The sequence below is a fragment of the Triturus cristatus genome, chromosome 9 (genome assembly GCF_964204655.1).
Source record: "Triturus cristatus chromosome 9, aTriCri1.1, whole genome shotgun sequence".
NCBI lineage: Eukaryota > Metazoa > Chordata > Amphibia > Caudata > Salamandridae > Triturus > Triturus cristatus.
The window spans coordinates 74,364,200-74,382,325 of NC_140592.1; the positions used below are offsets into that span (position 1 = coordinate 74,364,200).

The 18,126-nt window shown below is 47.0% G+C and overlaps 1 protein-coding gene across 1 annotated transcript in view; it reads left to right on the forward strand.

Moving 5' to 3' along the window:
• Nucleotides 1–349: 349 nt before the first annotated feature.
• Nucleotides 350–18,126, forward strand: part of SLC6A6 (solute carrier family 6 member 6) — a 271,368-nt gene continuing 253,591 nt past the window's right edge. Inside the window, exon 1 of the mRNA XM_085624442.1 lies at nt 350–2,988. The gene's annotated coding sequence lies outside the window, so the exon portion shown is untranslated. The remainder of the gene's footprint in view (nt 2,989–18,126) is intronic.

Genomic DNA, 18,126 nt, shown 5'->3' on the forward strand with positions numbered 1-18,126 from the left:
CCCCCTGCCCATCCCTAGAAGGCACAGTGGAACCCCTGCCCACCCTAAGAAGGCACAGTGGACCACCTTCCGACCCCCCGGAAGGCACAGAGGGCCCCCTGCCCACCCCCGGAAGGCACAGAGGACCCCCTGCCCACCCACACCCAGAACAGAAGCCTCAGAGGACTCCATGCCAGCCCACTCCCCGAAGTCACAGAGGACCCCCGCCTGGCCCTGCCGACCCCCGAGAGGCGAGTGCCGAGGCAGGTGTGACATGGATCGCCCCCCTCCCGCGCAAACCCCACCCTCCCTCACTCCCTCCCTCGGGGGGCTGGCCTGGGGTTTTTCCAAGGGCTCGGATGCTGAGCACGGCCGCAGCCTGACACACGGCAAACCAGCCGCTTATAAAGGAGGGAAGCTTCCTGCCTGACACGGAGAGCACACGGGAGGGAGCCGGGGGTGACGAAGGACCCGGAGAGCGCCTCTCAGGGGACTGCGTCTGCCACTCACATCTCAGGGGAGCACTGCGTCTGCCACACACAGGGGGTGCCCCGCTCCCACGGGAACCGGAGCTGCAGCTCACGCACAGCAGCAGGGGTCGAAGTTCAAGAAAGCTGGAAAGTGTATCAACAACACAGGAGCCGCAGCTCACACACAGGAGCATTAGCTCACACACAGGTGTAGGACTTGCATCTGCAACTTTAACACAGAAACCGCATCAACAGCACAGGGCCTGCATCTCCCGCAGAGGTGCATGAGCTGCATCTTCAAGCCAGGAGCGGGAGCTGCATCAAAAACACAGGAGAGGGAGCTTCATCAAAATCACAAGGAGCCGCATCTCCCGCAGAGGTGCAAGAGCTACATCTTCAACACAGGAGCAGGAGCTGCATCTTCAACACAGGAGCGGGAGCTGCATATTCAACACAGGAGCAGGAGCTGCATATTCAACACAGGAGCGGGAGCTGCATCTTCAACACAGGAGCGGGAGCTGCATCAAAAACACGAGGAGCTGCATCTTCAACACAGGAGCGGGAACTGCACCTTCAACGCAGGAGCGAGAGCTGCATCTTCAACACAGGAGAGGAAGCTGCATCTTCAACACAAGGAGCTGCATTTTCAACACAGGAGCCGCAGCTCACACACAGGTGTAGGACTTGCATCTGCAACTTTAACCCAGGAGCCTCATCAACAGCACAGAACCTGCATCTCCCGCAGAGGTGCAAGAGCTGCATCTTCAACGCAGGAGCTGCATCAAAAACACAAGGAGATGCATCTTCAACACAGGAGCAAGAGCTGCTTCTTCAACACAGGAGCAGGAGCTGCAGCTCACGGATAGGAGCAAGAGCTGCATCTTCAATATATGTGCAGGAGCTGCATCAACAACAAAGGAGGAAGAGCTGCATCTTCAACACAGGAGTTGCAGGCCACACACAGGAGCAAGAGCTGCATCTTAAACACAGGATCAGGAGCTGCATCAACAACACAGGCGCTGCATCTTCAACACAGGAGCAGGAGCTGCACCTTCAGCAGAGCAGCAGGAGCTACATCTTCAACACAGGAGCTGCATCTTCAACACAGGAGCTGCATCTTCAACATAGGAGCAGGAGATTCAGGGCACACATTGGAGCAAGGGCTCCATCTTCCACAGATGAGAGGGAGCTGCAGCTCACGCATAGGAGCAGAAGGTGAGGTTCAAGATTGCTGGGCCAATCACAGGAGCAGAAACGTTATCATCAACACATCAGCTACATCTCCCACAGAGGAGCGACCTTCACCACACAGTAACAGGAGCTGCGGCTAACACAGATGAGCTCTGCCTTCCACACAGAAGCACCAGCTGTGCTTCAAACAGAGGAGCTGCATTTCCCACACAGGGATAGGAGCCGGAGCTGCATTTTCCACACAGGAGCTGCATTTCCCACACAGGGATAGGAGCCGGAGCTGCATTTCCATGACAGGAGGAACTGCAGCTCAAACCCACAGGAGTCAGAGCTGAATTGCCTACAGGGGAGAAGAGACTGCACCTTGACACAGGAGCCGGTGCTCCATTTCCCACACAAGAGCAGGAGCTGCCTCTCACATCCTGTAGTCTGAGCTCCACTTTCACACCGGAACTTCCCTTCTCGCCCACGTATTCTGAGTTGCAGCTCCCACGGGGGCGGGAGCTGCACTTCTCACACGCGGACTAGGAGCTGTTTTACGCACACAGGGGTAGGGGCCACATCTCCCTCACAAGATCTGGGGCTCCTTCTTTCACACACAGGTGCTGCACTTCTCACACATTCTTTCAGAGCTGCCCCTCCTCGCAAGAGCCTGTGCTGCGCATATCAAACTGCACTTCTAGCGCCTAAGAACAAGATCAAATACTGCATGTCTGTCAAGCGCTAGAATCTTCATCTCTGACAGAATTCAGACTCGGAGCTGCCTCTCCTCCGGGGGCAAGAGCCCCGCCTCTGCCCTAGAGGCTAAAACGGAGCTTATTTTACAGGACACAGGGGGGCTGAACCTCCCCCACGAGCGAGAGCCCCGCCTCTCTCACACAGGTCAAGGTCTGAGCTGCACCTCACACAAACACCGAACGGAGCAGCACCTCTGACAGCGGCACTCACAACTGGAACAGGGGAGCCACAGATGTGCCTCTCACAAAGGAGAGTGAGCTCTCACAGGAGCGACAGCTGACGACCATCGCAGAGCCCTCTCTTACAGGAGCCGCGCTGTACCTCTCTCACAGGAACCGGCGCTGAGCCGGCGCTGTAGCTCTCTCACTGGAGCCGGCGCTGTACCTCTCTTACAGGAGCCGGCCTGTACCTCTCTCACGGGAGACAGAGCAGCTCCTCTCTCACTGAAGCCTGAGCGGCACCTCTCTCTCCGGAGCCGGAAGTGCGACCCACAGACCAGCCTTAGCTGCACCTGTCACTCAAGAGACGGAGCTGTCCTCAGTCTCTCACACAAGGACAGAGGCGAAACAGGGGCCCGTGAGCCGGACAAGCCCCCCTGCGAGTTCCTCAGGTAAGGTGACCCGCAGGGCCTGGGGGCAGAGGGGCGCAAACAAAGTGCATATCCCCTCTCCCATTCCAGGAGCCACAGAGTCACTTTTCTGATGTATTTTTTTTTTCTGTGGCAGCAACTCTATGCACTTCAAGCCCCAGTTGTAGCATGCAGTCTGTCTAAATTTAACCAGAATTTTAAGTGCAAATACATCTGCCAAGGGGGAGCTTTTGCCACCCCTCCCCCCTAAGAGGCAGACGTCAGCAAAACTTGGGAACACCCTAAAATATCCATCTGCAAACCTTTGCTCGTAGTTTCTCAGCGTGAACATGTTAGAGATTTACTCCTGTTAAAGGCATCTGTAAATTTGTTCCCAGGATGGAAATTGGGATGGGTGAAGTCCAAAATTGGTGGGTGCCTAGAGGAATGTGCTCCTTCATGGGGAGAAACAAAAAAAGTTAATCAGTGCAAATGCAATTGAGTGTGACATTTACACATCTGGGAATGTGGAATTGCAGCACTTTTATATTTGGAATTGCTTGCAAATTTGTTTACTGGAAATCTTCAAGTGTGGTAGATTTTAGTGACTTATTTGAGAATTGAAAAAAAGTTGGAAATTTGCTCCAAGTAAGTTGTTAGCTTTTTGGAGCACGTCTGACCTTCGCTGGTGACCCTTTGTAAATCTGACTTATCGACTTTAAACCACAGCCTATCTAGAATGCAAATTTGCTCATGTGATAGTTTTTGGAGGCCCTAGAAATGCCCTTATATCCTTTGTCCCATAGCTTTGAGAGGTACAAAAAACCTAAGATCAAATATTGAGGATCCCCTTGGGGAGCAAAGGAATGAGACTCTGCCATTTGAGGGGCTATTTGAGTGACCCTGAATTCAGCATGATTCTCAATGGCTGTCAGTGTCACATTGCCCTCTACACCCTAGAGTGGGGCAAAACCTTCAGAAAGCCTCACCAGGAAAAACAGGAAATGCAGTACCCAGCGGCTGCCCAGAGGTTCCTCCACAGATGGCACCAGGTTGCCCTTGCAAGGAACAGATGTGCATTATTGTTTTGGGACTAGAGTGTTACCAGGTAGTTTTGCCTGCGGTGGGAAAGTTCTTGCAGTGGCTATGCACACAGCTGTGTCCCTATCTGAACTAGGAAGTGATAGTTTACAGCCAAATGATAAGCAGCAATCGGGTGAGACTGCTTGCTTCAAACGGTGTAGGCACTACGCTGATTTGCAAAAACAGAACGTATATGGGAGCCACAGGTATACAAAAAAGATAAGACACTCACCATTTGAGCTGTATGATAATCAGGGTAATGACTGTGCTATTTGGGATTTGCACTTATCTCAAAATAAATAGAATGTAATAGCAAAAAAGCGTTTCTTGGGGTGTCCATCCAGTTTCCTGTTTGCTTTTGCTCTTGTATGTCCTCCACCATTACCCAAGCTGTTCAAAATGCAATTGTCTCCACAGCAACTTCCTGTGACTTGTTTGAATTCATGTCCTGTTTTCCACTGGAGAATTTTTACTGATAGATGATTCTATGCATTCACTGTCCACTCACTGGAGTTCCATTTTCTAGTTTTGGTCCTTTGTTCCCCCTGTAGATGCTCATCTTCACCTGTAGCACATGTTTGGTGAACAATAGTTGAACTCTTCCTCTGTGTTTACTCCCTTTGGGAATGTGATTGTAGCTGTGATATCGCCAGCATGCTTCTTCCTGCCAGCGCAGATATGAGCACATTATGGAACTTCTCTCCAAAACTGTGCTCTCTCTGTTTTGGAAGTCCATCATCAGATTGTCTCCAGTCTGCTGTTATCCTTCCGCACAAGTTTGCACATCTTTTGCAAAGTCACGGTTTTGTTCTGTGTGATGCCAGTGTGGGGCTTGCACAGACTGTCATAATCTCATCATCTTTCCACGCTGGTACATACCTTACAACACTTCTCGAGAAAGAAGGGTCTTTTTCTTATAGGAAGATGTAAAGCATACACATTAAAACATTGGATTTTAAAAAGAGGGCACATATTAAAGACTATCTATTGGCTCAGGATGTGAGATCGGAGTGGTAAATGGAATAGGACAACAGATTTCTGGGCTCTAAATAAAGCCAATCTTAATGCTCAAGGGATGTGTGAAGGACACCTCTCACTTATTCTGTGTCATCAAGGCGACAGATCCTGTCATGATCATATATGACCTACAGACCTGGATGACATGCTCCATAGAGACCCTTGTTAGTGATATGTGCAGTTATGGCCATCCCTATGCACCCCAGCATCACTCTTGCTCCCCCATGTTATTCTCATATTGTTTAGTCAGTGTGAGCCATTTTGATATGCTGACCCCAAGGGTCAATTCATGTTTACTCTACTTTAAACCCTCACCTCCATTACGTACTGCTCCCACAAATTTCTGTGCCCCTAATTATACACCCCCCCTTTTTGTCACAAAGAATGGCATGTTGTGATCTCCACGATCAGTCTCTCAGAAGTTCTCTTTAAAATGAAAAACATTTTTTTTCCTCTTTCGTTCCTCTCTGTCATTCCTTCTTTGTTTTCTATTGCTCTATACCTCACACTCATTCTTTTCTAATAAGAGCACTTTTGTGCTTGACATGTTTCCCGCATAACTCTTCAGTTTCTCTCAATCACTGACACAAACTCTACTGAATACAAGTATTTATGTCACTCTCATATTCTCCTCCAGTTTTTCAACTAACCGTGTTCTCGAGGAACTGGTGGTGGCGCCTATGGGTTCAGTAGTAGTATATATTATAAATATTGGATACTAATGGGGTCGTGCGGAGTCCTGTGGTAACTGTGGAGTAGGGCACAAACAGTGCTTGCGGCCTGATTTGGATTCTGAGTCACGCAAAAAGTGCGCAAAGACCCTATTCTTTTTGCCTCCACGAATCCAGCCTCATTTTACCTGGAGTGATTTGGGTAGAGAAAACATGGTGAAAAATGGGGAGGGGGAATAACGTGGTTTTAGTGGTCGATTAAACCAAAAACTTACGGTAGCCGCAATACCGACGTGGAAAAAAACCCACTGCTGGGTAAAACTGAAACCTGTGGTGATGGTGTTTCATGGTGTGACTTTACTAATCCATTAATCCACACAAATTACAGTGAGTGTTTAAGTGTCTCGGAGTCAATCCTCACCAGTACTTCTGTTAGTGAGTCTCATTACATCTCCTTCCTCAGCCCTTACTGTCTTCAATTCATGTTATTCATTGGCCTTCTCCTCTCATTTTGTGATGTCCTAGTACTCTTTGGTGATAAACATCTCTATATTTTGTCTGCTCCATCTGCTCACTGTTACCAAGATTTGGGTTCCCCAGACCCCCTTCTAAGGATTATTTCCGGTATTTATCAGTTGATTGACATTATAGAGAACTCAGGTTTCGCTCTTCTTGTCTGTCAGATGCCTCTCAGAACCACAATGTGAAAAACATCCACACTATTCACTGATGTCTTCAAGAGTGACTTTCATTTCCTGGTTTCAAGCAACTGCCTGCATCTTTAGAATCTATTTCCATCGTTTAAGTCTCTGTAGCGCTGATTCTGCTCTCCCCACTCCACTGAAACTCCCTCCACGCAAACTTTCTACATCTTCACATCACTCTGAGCTCTCCTCCTACCGCAGGCCCCGATTCACAAAGGTAAAGCTACACCGAATGTCCAAGTTTAGACCAAAAGTCTAACGTTACTGCTTTTCGGTATTCACAGAGGTAATTTACGAGTAGTATCTTTATGACTGCGGAGGTTCCGCACTCGGAATGGAGGTTCCGCACTCGGGGTAGAATCTTCGCATTCGGGGTGGAATTCCACCTCCACTGCAGAGATTCCGCCCAAGTACGGAAACTTCGCCTGAGTGCGGAACCTCCAGCACGAGTGCGGAACCTCCGCCCACATGCGGAACCTCCAGCACGAGTGCGGAACCTCCGCCTGAGTGCAGAACCTCCAGCACAAGTGCGGAACCTCCGCCCAAGTGTGGAACCTCCACCACGAGTGCGGAACCTCGTGAAGATACTACTCGTAACTCACCTTTGTGAATATTGAAATGTAGTAAAGTTAGACTTTTGGTCTGAACTTAGACTTTTGGTCTAACTTTACCTTTGTGAATCAGGATCTCATTCTTTTTAATCTGTTAGCTGCTTCCTATCAGTCTTTCCCAATGAAACTACTCTTTCTTAGGCTTCTGCGGTTCTTGATTTTGCCACTCACTCCTCTATAAACTCTAGCCTCTCTTTTGGTCTTATAACTTGCTCATGTCTTTTCTTCTGTGAGCTTTTATTTCCATATTTTTGAGTTCTAAAGAGTGCATAGCTACCCAAACAAGCATTGGCATAGCCAATAGGTCTCGCCTTTGGGACCATATAAGTGCTTAGCCAGAGGTTATGGTTTGGCCTTTGTTTTTAAGCTATGTTGTAGAGCAGCGTGGCTGCTGTGCAGCATGTTGAAAAGTTATAATAAACAAGAATGGCCACATTATATTGTAGGCACATGCATGTATTACCACAGGAAATGATGCAGGTGCCTTTTTTTTTACTTTTACGATCCAAAAAGGAATGCAATAGCTCTTGCATTTGCTTGAGTTAGAGCAATTGGCGTTGTAAATGATAATGTCTTTTTCCTATATGCTGTAGAGTGTATGCATGTGGTGTGTAGTAGAATGATGTGAGTTGGCTTGGAATTGTTAGTCGTGGAATTGTGTGGCATGGAATTGTTAGTCGTGGAATTGTGTGGCATGGAATTGTGTGGAGTGGATTTGTGTAGTGGAATTATGTGGCATGGTTTACAGTTGAAATATGTGGATAGTAATTATGTGGTATTGCGCATATTGGAATTATGTGGAGTGGGTGTGATGGTGTGTAATTGTGTTTGATGGTATTTTGGGTGTGAAATGGTATGGAATGGAGTTTAATGATGTGGTGTGCTGTTGAATTTTGAAGCATGATGAGGAATTATGTGGTTTGGATTGGATGTATGTGGTGTTATGTAATTGTGTTTTTGAGTTGAATTATGCGGTTTGTTGGTGAATTGTGTAGTGTGGAATGGAAATGTGTGGAGTTGAATTGTGTGGCATGGAACTGCGTGACATTGAGAGAAAGAGCAATGTGATAGAGAAATTCAGGAAGGAAGGGAAGAAAGGAGGGAGGAAGTAAGAGAAGGAAGGGAGGAAAGATGAGAGGATGTGAGAGGAAGGGAAGGACGGAGTGAGGTAGAGAAAGAGGAAAAAGGCTAGGAGAGAAAGCAGGAAGAAAAAAAGAAAGGATTTAGTGAAAGGCGGAGGAGCAAGATATGAATGGCTGGATTAAGTGAAGTTGAAATAAGGTTTGAAGAAATAAGGCTGGGTATATAATTACGGAGTGAAGAGACGGATTAAGATGGGCAAAAAGGAGGAAAGGAGGTAATGAAGAAAGATAGGGAGGCAGAGAGGCAGAAGGGGCAGTGGAAGTAAATAGGAAGGAAGGGTTTGAGGGAAGGAGGAATCGAGGAAGTGGGAAGAGATGGTTGAAGTAATGAAGAATGGGAAAAGGAGGGAGGGTTAGGGACAAAGGAAGGAAAGAAGTAAAGGGCATTACGGAGGCCAATAAGGAAGGGAGGGATGAGAGAATAAGAAGGAGAGAGAGAGATTGTGAAATTGGGTTTGGATAGGCAGTCAGTCAGTCAGTGCTGGAGTGCAGTGCTGGGAAATGCAGCCACTTCTTCTTGATAAAAGAAAATGGCGTACATCAGTTGATGTGTTTCTCAGCCTGTTGCTGCTCTTCCACGCCTTCTGTTGCTCTGAATTGTCATTCTGTTTGAAATGGTAGCATGGCCAAAACACATGAACATTGATACAGAAAAAAACCTCCATAAAATATAATGCCGAGTTTATATGTTTCACAGGAGCTACATTGAGATATTTGTGAACAATCTGCAATCTCTTTCCTGTTCATAGCTGGGAAGTGGTTCTCGCCCTAGAGACTACGGCTAGTGCTTGTTCTGCCTGTGGTAACTATTCAGAGTTTCACTAAAATCCACAAAGAGCTTGAAAGATTACTCGTTTCCGTTTTCATTTCCACTTCAGTACTTTTGGAAGTACCAAAGGCCACCGGTCACTTCATCATAACACATTTCCATCCAACCACAATTAAATAAAAGGAATTGCTGCGGTTTCGGTGTAAACACTGCAGAAAGCAAATAAACTCTCTAGCATGGCAGTGTGGCGTTCCAGGTCACGGAAACTGTGTATGTGTGGGGGAGAGGGAGAGAAATCAGTTGACACATGACAACTTTGGCTCGATACTGACAAGGTATTTAACGAAAATTGTGGCAATGGCAAGAAGCTAATTGCGTAATTTTACTTTCAGAAGGTTGCCATTGCAAAATAGTAAAAAGATCTGGGTGATAAGTAGGAAGTTGGGAATGGTATCTGCCCTATTAAGTGGTTGTTCGGAGAGACCGCTTGGGAACAGAAGGTAGGAACACCGATCGCTCGCGGCACCAAGGGAATAATCGCCAGCGAGATAGCTCAGCGAGTTCATATACATGCTACTGACATGTATCTCAACAAGCAGGTGACTGGAACAACTCTGGGATGCAGATATTCATTACTGGGGGTTGATACAATCAACCTGTCCCACCAAAAGAAAACTTACACTCTACAAATGTACAGCATGAGTTAGCTGGCCGTAACTGGAGAGGCTACACCTGCAGCTATACAAGTGAAGATAAACATTTGGCCTGTTCATATGACGTGTTAGATAAGCACTTTACAACAGATACTTACGTGACGCGATCTTCTCAGTTACATTTGGCCTGTTAATATGACGTGTCAGATAAGCACCTTACAACAGGCACTTACTTGTCGCGATCTTATCAGTTAGATGAAAAACACCCCATTTCCAGCGTCAGCAGGTGCACAGGACCTGCCGATGCTTCATTTCTTGTAGTTAAGGGGGAAGAGGGTGTCGGTGTCAGATCAGATCCTAGGGGCAAACCTACCTAACGGTAAGCTCAATAATCAATACTTGTAGAAAATGTACAAAATGTGCGTCCCTCTCCCCAATTCCCTACCGCCCTCATGCCTCCTTTATGACCCCCAGCTGTTCTGCCCCCACCCACAACCATTACTCACTATTCAGGATTGATGCTGGACATGTCACGCTGTACCCACCCTCCGCGGGTGCACAGTTCTGAGCCATCTTGGGGGAGGGGGGCGCTTGACACTCGCTTCCTCTATCCTCTTCTTCCCCACAAAGAAAAAAAAACACCATCTGCCCGCTCCTCTCAAACCCCTAAATGCATGTAGAACGAGTCTCCTCTATTTTATAAACTAAAAGGTAATTTCTTAAATACATTTTGAAATAAGGCAAACAAAGCTAGCGATGTCATTTAAGCAAATAGTGCGACTCAGCGATTTTCGTATTCGAACAAAGAAAATATTTCCTGGTCACTTTCCAACTGAGTGTCTGACTCAGAATACAAAGCCAGTGGATACATTTTATACTGGCTTTCCCTGTAAACAGATAAACGCATACTGACATTCCACAGTACTTGCTAATGTAATTTTCTGACACTACAGAAGTAATAACACTTACTTCAGTGGTACGTAAGGAGACATTGGGCTAAACAAAAGTATGCCTAGCATTGGTTTCGGTTTCGTTGTCTGTTCCAGCCCTCCCTCCATACATTTGTTTATGTCTTGGGTGAGCGTGAAATCCGCCTTTGAAAGCTCTGCAACTCCGAGAGCCCGCGGAAAAAACAGGTGACTCGCCAAGAAGTTCAAAGGTGTGTGATTAACGAGCCCGAGTACGGCTGCTTGAAAACAGATACACCCAACACAAGTTACATTTCTTAGCTGTAAAGCAGCCTGAAAGCCCGCGAGTGGTGCGCGCGAGCGCACCACAGCGAGCAAACTGTTTTCAATTATTTCGCCCGTGTCTGGGCACGATAATTCAAAACAGATGTCGCCTGTGCGGGTAACCGCAAGCAATAGGTCGTGGGCGGAGCAAAGGCAGGACATGCACCCGCCTTTGCCCAATTGCGTGCTGTCTTTCTTAGAAAGACACACGCAAAGCCCAATAGCCTGTGCGGAAAAAAAAACCATGCACGAGCGTGTGGTGAGCTTGGTGAGCTTTCTGAAGCCCTTTACTAAAAGTCTCGCAAGCAGTGCATGCATGCTGCTCTAGGCTCGACCTAAAAAGGGTTTCCCAGCGCTAAGCCACCTCATAGTGCATCAAGCAAAACTAACACCGCACACAGAATTCAGTACAGCCAGGTCTTTACCAGCTTACAAATCAATATATTGGGTGTATAACCAATTTACTGAGCCTGGCACTTTATGCACTGCACACGGTTATTCATGCAGTGCAACCAAACATACTAGCCAGTGCACTCTCCTTCAGATGTCACTCAACAGGGCAGTGCACACTGACAACAGTGCACATGTGCATCACTCTGCGTTGGAGCGGTAGGGAGAAGGTATGGAGTCCTTGATAGGACTCCTCCCATATTGGAGATGCACAGCACAGATCAGCCCCCTTTTAATACTACAAAAGCATCAAACCCGGACAGAGAACAATTCTAAAACCTCTCTTGGAGTGGTCTTAACTTTTGTGGACTTTGGGATGGCCAGTGAAAGAGGCAAACAATGCGCCATCTCACCTGGGTAGCTGTGTTTCTTCCAGAGATAGGAGTTTGCTAGCAAGGGACATGTTGCAAGTCCCTTCTGTTAAGATAAAGGTTGTTGCAGGGTTCCACTTGAACTTTGATTTGGTGTTGAGGGCCTCAGTACTTTTTGAAGAGCAATGAATAAACAATGGGCATTAGGTACTCAAAGAATTGTTGCAAAACGTGGTATCAAATTGCGCACTTCCATTTTGTGACCAGGCTGCAAACACAAGGATGGTGCCTTACAAGGAGCAGCAGACCACCATCCCTGCATGAGATTTTTGTTTTTTATGCAGCCCCTATTTTTTTTATAAAGTAACTGTGATGCTGCTTTAAAAAATAAATTGGAAAGAAATCAGGTTGATAGGCAGTGGTCCTTTGGACCACCACCTGCTCACCTTTGACCTGAGGACACCCAATTCCTGAAGCGGAGACTGTCCCGTGAGGACAGTTTCCCCTTTGAGAAGCAATCACCAACTCCTTTGAGGAGTGAGTGACTGTCAATGCCTTGCAACCACAGAAGCAGTCACAAACCAATGATACATAAAATACTACATTGACTCTGTGAAGTCCCTACCTAAATGTAATTCGGAACGTGTCAGTAAAACTTAAAACGGCAAATTACAAATAGTAAAATCTCAGGATAGCATCTATATTTGAATGCATTAAACTACTGGGTGTTAATTTCACAAATAATATATCTCCCTGCTTAATTGAAAGCATGTGGAAGCACAGTGTGCTGGAAGCTGTGGGCTTTACCACAGTGGTGTGCCTTCCTCGTCTATTTCCTGTCCCTCCCTATTCATGCCAATCAATCTGTGGCCCTTTTCTATTTCTATGAACCCCTCCCTCTATCCTACACTTTTGGAAATGTTCCCATCGTCTGCTTCCCCAGCCAGCCCAGCTCATGTGAAGGGCTAAGCCACTTTCAGAAGGTTTATATTGCAATTCTGCTGCTAAAATACACTGAAAACATGGGATGCGCCTCCCTCGGGTTGTACGATTGCAGCTTTTATTCGTTTTATTGCAGTTTGCTTCTTTTAGCACAACTCAGCAGCGTAAACTGAAACTGAGGCAGGAGGGCAGCTGATGCAGAGAGGGAAGACTATTTAGGATGGAGACAATTTAAATGACAGAGGCAGCCACGTGAGGTCCAGAGAGAGGAGAAAATATTGATAGCTGTTGGATGTCTTCGAAAGATTAAAGTTTTGGAAAGTGAAGCTAAAGTTACTTTTGTGTTCATTTTTAGTGTAACTACTATTTAAACTTATTTTTTGTCTTTTGATTATTGTTTTATATCCTTCCAACATAGAACAACTGAGAAGTTGGGAGAAGAATCCCTGACTCAAGGAAAACCACTTGGTTGGGCTAACCCTGCACAGGGGTGGGCAGGGGGGGGGTCTCTTCGAGGCTCACTGACTTTAATTGAGCCTTGTGGAGATGGACAGTTGGCTGGCCCTGCAGGTCCAGTTTGTATAACACAAGAGCTGTTGGTAGGTTTAGTGCTTCACAAATTGACCAACCAGCTGGTAAAATCCAGAATGGGTTTGAAATAACCTTATCTGAAAATGACTACATGTAAATTTAGTCTCATGCATATTCTTTTTCCATATCTTGGAAACCTTGTTTTTAATATCTGGTGGGTAAACAAGCACATCCCTGCAGAGCTGCATTGCGACTTGGTGGGAATATTCAAAGGACTTTCCACAGGCAGAGCAGCTGGAGATGGGCACCCCATGAGCCACTTTAGTGTGAATTTGGGATGAAAATTACTGGGATTAGCCGAGGTTAAGGGATTACTTGAAGAATAACTTGAAATTTCTTTTGATGTTTTTTAGTTTGAATGAATTATTTACCACAAAATTGCTAAACGCATCATGTGTCGCCAAAAACTTTGGTCATATTAAATATGCTATTTATATTTTAAACGCATGTCATGCAGCAACGTATGACGTGTGGTACATTGATTTATGCATTTTTATATAACCCCATTTCAGTAATGGAAATATGATTGAATTGAACATAAACATGTTCAATTACACTATGAGCAAATATAAGAATGCCAGTGTACTTGTCTAAATAACCTTTGACAACATTCTGAGTTGCCAACTGTTGTGTACTTTCATCCTAAAATGTACTCAATTTACACATAAATCTAACAACTTATTTAATGCAAACATATATGTGGCAGAACTTCCTGAGTTAAGAACTATTTTAGAGGTGCCAACCTGGCTATCATTTTTCACATAGAGTACCTAGGCTCTGTCCCCCGAAGTTTGAAATGTTACTTCTTTACCTCTCCAACTCCTGCTGCCCCATTTTTAGGTGCTGGCTAGACAGCACATGCGCTGTCTCGAAGAGACATGTGTTCAATCTGTGGGCTTCAGACTGCCCATAGGCTTACCATTTGCTCGCTCCATCGTCACTCTCATATTCTTTCTCCCCATTAGTCCATGGCATGCATGCGTCATGCCTCTTCTTCTCATTAGTCCTCCCCGAGAGCATGGACCACTTATTAGTATCACTTCATTCCTCCCATTTTAGAACTCACTTTTTTTGTTTGTTTTTAAGTATTCTATACAGTGCTCGTACTGTTGCCAGCTCCGTCTCCTCCCACACGCTCTACCCCACTCACCAAAACCCCCTGGGAGTAATGCCACGGTACCTGGCGCTGACAACACAGTCCCTTGCTGTGATCCTGGAAGTGACGTCACAGTCTCATGTAATGACAACACAGTAGCTGGTTGTGATTTCAAAGCCCTGGGCAGCTATGCCAGCATCCCTTGCAGTGATGTGAACGTGTCTAGCTCTCACATCAGAGCGTTCAAGAGGAAACTAAGAAACCCCGTCAGTGATGTCACAGCTCGAGGACGTGACGCACGTCCTAAGGCAGGGACAGTACGGTACCCTGTAGTGATGTCAATGCCCAGGTAGCTTTGTCTGTATCCCTCTCAGTGGTGCGGGACAGTACAGCTCTGATACCACTAAGTCTAAGAGAACTATAGCGGGCCCGACAGTCACAAGACAGCCCTGGGTTTTGAGATGTCAGAGCAGCGGCCGCCGTAAATAACAGTAATCCAATTGTATTTTTACAACTTAAAGAATGCACGGCTACCATTAGGACCTGTCCCAGGACAGGTGGAGGCAGGGGGAAGTGCCAGGAAGGATGGACGACAGATTCCAGCTGCCTCGGAGAATAAGCCCAGTAGTACAGCGTGGACACCACACGTACAAGTATGTCAGTAGTGCAAGGCCTTACCTGAGATGGACCAGAACCGCCGAAGCCTTGTGGACTTCGGTGCCGTCGAACACACCACAACCGGCCAGGATGACAGGCACCTTCTTCCCCATGGCGTGAGTGCGGGCACGGCAGGCACAGAGACAGACAGACAGACAGACAGAAGAGTGGTGTGTGTGAGCGCTGGAAACCAAACACCCTCCTATCCACATCACTTCCTGTTTTTCCTCGTGCAAGACTTTTGGTGCATGCAAATGATGTAAGGCAGCGCACACATGTTAAATGTGCACTACTTTAAAAAACAAGCATTTGCAATGCAATAGAGCACGCATTTACGCGAGTCCTATTACATTTGAAATGGGAGTGCAGGCGAGAAAAAGGCAGAAATGGAAGTGTGGGGGGGGGTGGTGGTGGCCCGAGAAGTCACGGACTGCGAAAGGGTAGGGGGTGAGCCATGGGAACAAAATAGTTTTAAAGTAAAGGGGCCAATAGCCTTGGAAGTCTACAAATGACGACATGGACGTGAGGAAGAGGGACTAACAAGTCGAAAACCAATCAGAAGGCAGCATTTAGGATGTAAGTCAAACAAAAAAATGTGTGGAGAGTGGGCGGAGCTTACACAAAGCTTCCCCGCTATAGTATATACTACATGCCTCGCAAAGCGAGCACCGCATTTCCTGCAACGCTAGGCGAGACCTAAAAAGGGAAGCATTTTTAGAGAGGCTGAGGTTTATGATGCGTCATGTCTGCGACTTCGTTGCATTACCATAACCTCGGCGCGGGCCCTGTGGACAGTGGGCTTGGCGTGCCGCATGGGTAAATTATGTGTATTCATACTATTATTAGCTGTTATTTTGGGGTCTGTCCCATAATGAATAAGGGACAAAATGAAGGCTCCCAGTACTGTGATATGGCACTTTATTTAGTTATTGTTTTATAGCGCATCAATGATCATTTGCCAGGTTCAGTGGCTAGCCCATCTGTCATGGTTCTGCTGGAAAGTGAGTTACCGGGAGCAACCTGAATCGCTGCACCCAGCGCGCAGCGCACTCACCCGCCATTACCTGCTCCTCCAAGCAGACCTGGGGCTAAAACAACAAACCCTGGCACGGCGCCCGCGGAGCACCCTGTTGAGCACTACTTTTATTGTTTTACTTAAAATTGGACCATACAAATGGTTACAAAACACCCAAAATTCACTGAGAAACAATAACAGTTTTAAATAAAAAAAAGTCACAATAATGAACACTCTCTACTGCAACTTTGTGTTAAATCATACATATTCATTACCGCCCGTCAATTGGTTGGGTCAGCAGAGCCCTTAACACATAACTAAAATACATTAACATTGACAATGCCTGTAGCTCTCGGATTGCTGAGACCTATTGACTTTACAAATGCTTATTTTAAAAGTCACCCTTCAGTAATGCCAAGAGGTCATGGTCGTTGTTTCATTCCACCTTAGGTGCTTTTGTTCCCTCTGAGTTTCTGATTTGTTCTCTTTTGAGTGAGGAGAGGGACTTTCATACTAGGTGGCGTGATAAGGTGGGGCAGTCGGTGTGCTGGCCTCTAGGTGGCGTGATAAGGTGGGGCAGTCGGTGCGCTGGTCTCTAGGTGGTGTGATAAGGTGGGGCAGTCGGTGTGCTGGTCTCTAGGTGGTGTGATAAGGTGGGGCAGTCGGTGTGCTGGTCTCTAGGTGGCGTGATAAGGTGGGGCAGTCGGTGTGCTGGCCTCTAGGTGGCGTGATAAGGTGGGGCAGTCGGTGCGCTGGTCTCTAGGTGGTGTGATAAGGTGGGGCAGTCGGTGTGCTGGTCTCTAGGTGGTGTGATAAGGTGGGGCAGTCGGTGTGCTGGTCTCTAGGTGGCGTGATAAGGTGGGGCAGTCGGTGTGCTGGCCTCTAGGTGGCGTGATAAGGTGGGGCAGTCGGTGCGCTGGTCTCTAGGTGGCGTGATAAGGTGGGGCAGTCGGTGTGCTGGTCTCTAGGTGGCGTGATAAGGTGGGGCAGTCGGTGTGCTGGTCTCTAGGTGGCGTGATAAGGTGGGGCAGTCGGTGTGCTGGTCTCTAGGTGGTGTGATAAGGTGGGGCAGTCGGTGTGCTGGTCTCTAGGTGGCGTGAAAAGGTGGGGCAGTCGGTGTGCTGGTCTCTAGGTGGCATGATAAGGTGGGGCAGTCGGTGTGCTGGTCTCTAGGTGGCGTGATAAGGTGGGGCAGTCGGTGTGCTGGTCTCTAGGTGGTGTGATAAGGTGGGGCAGTCGTGTGCTGGTCTCTAGGTGGCGTGATAAGGTGGGGCAGTCGGTATGCTGGTCTCTAGGTGGTGTGATAAGGTGGGGCAGTCGGTGTGCTGGTCTTTAGTTGGCGTGATAAGGTGGGGCAGTCGGTGTGCTGGTCTCTAGGTGGCGTGATAAGGTGGGGCAGTCCGTGTGCTGGTCTCCTTGGTGCCAGCTCTTGCGGCTAAGCGGAGATAAAGGTGCGATCAAAGCCTTTCTCCCTGATACGGCACCTCTTTCAGATTAAGTCCCAGGCGATGTCCCCAGGCACTTGAGGAAATGAAAAATCTTCGTTTTATTTGACTTCCAGCCATCAACTGTAGGCACAGCAATGTGAACTTATACAGGTTGGTCATAAAGCATCCATGCTTTTTTTTTTTTACTTTATTTACCTTTTAACATACAGTTTACAATCCAACACACCACCTGCCCAGTTACATATCGCAATTGAAATGTATTTTCAGCCAGACCACTTTGAATCATTCCAAAGAAATGCTGAAAATGCAGACCTGGGTTTGTGCGTCTGGCATTCCATTCCATTATTTTAGCCTGTCTTTGTCATTTCAGAAAGGTAAAAGAGTCTTTATAAGTCGGATGGGTATAGTTAGCCTTGGATCGCCAGTCTGCAGGGTCTCAAGAAGCACTTCGATGATGAGGCCGAGCAAAATATCCAGGGTTGCTTGTGTTGCTAATCCCATGGAATTATGGGCTAGAAGTTTGGGGCCGAACTACTTGAGCTGGGGCAGCTGATCTAAGGATGCAATGTGATGGAATGCTTGCTGGAGAAAGTTTCAGTGCTTAAGATTGACTCAAGTATTTCAATGCATAACTGCTTTACAGTCTGGTTCGATACCAGAAATTCTAGGAGCTTCGGGAGAAGCAATCCTTTGAAAGTCTAGCAGAACTTTGCTATGATACTGTGGGTTTGAATGACTTCTTTAAATATACTTCTGTTTTCATGCTGACCCATTAGAATCATTAGTGC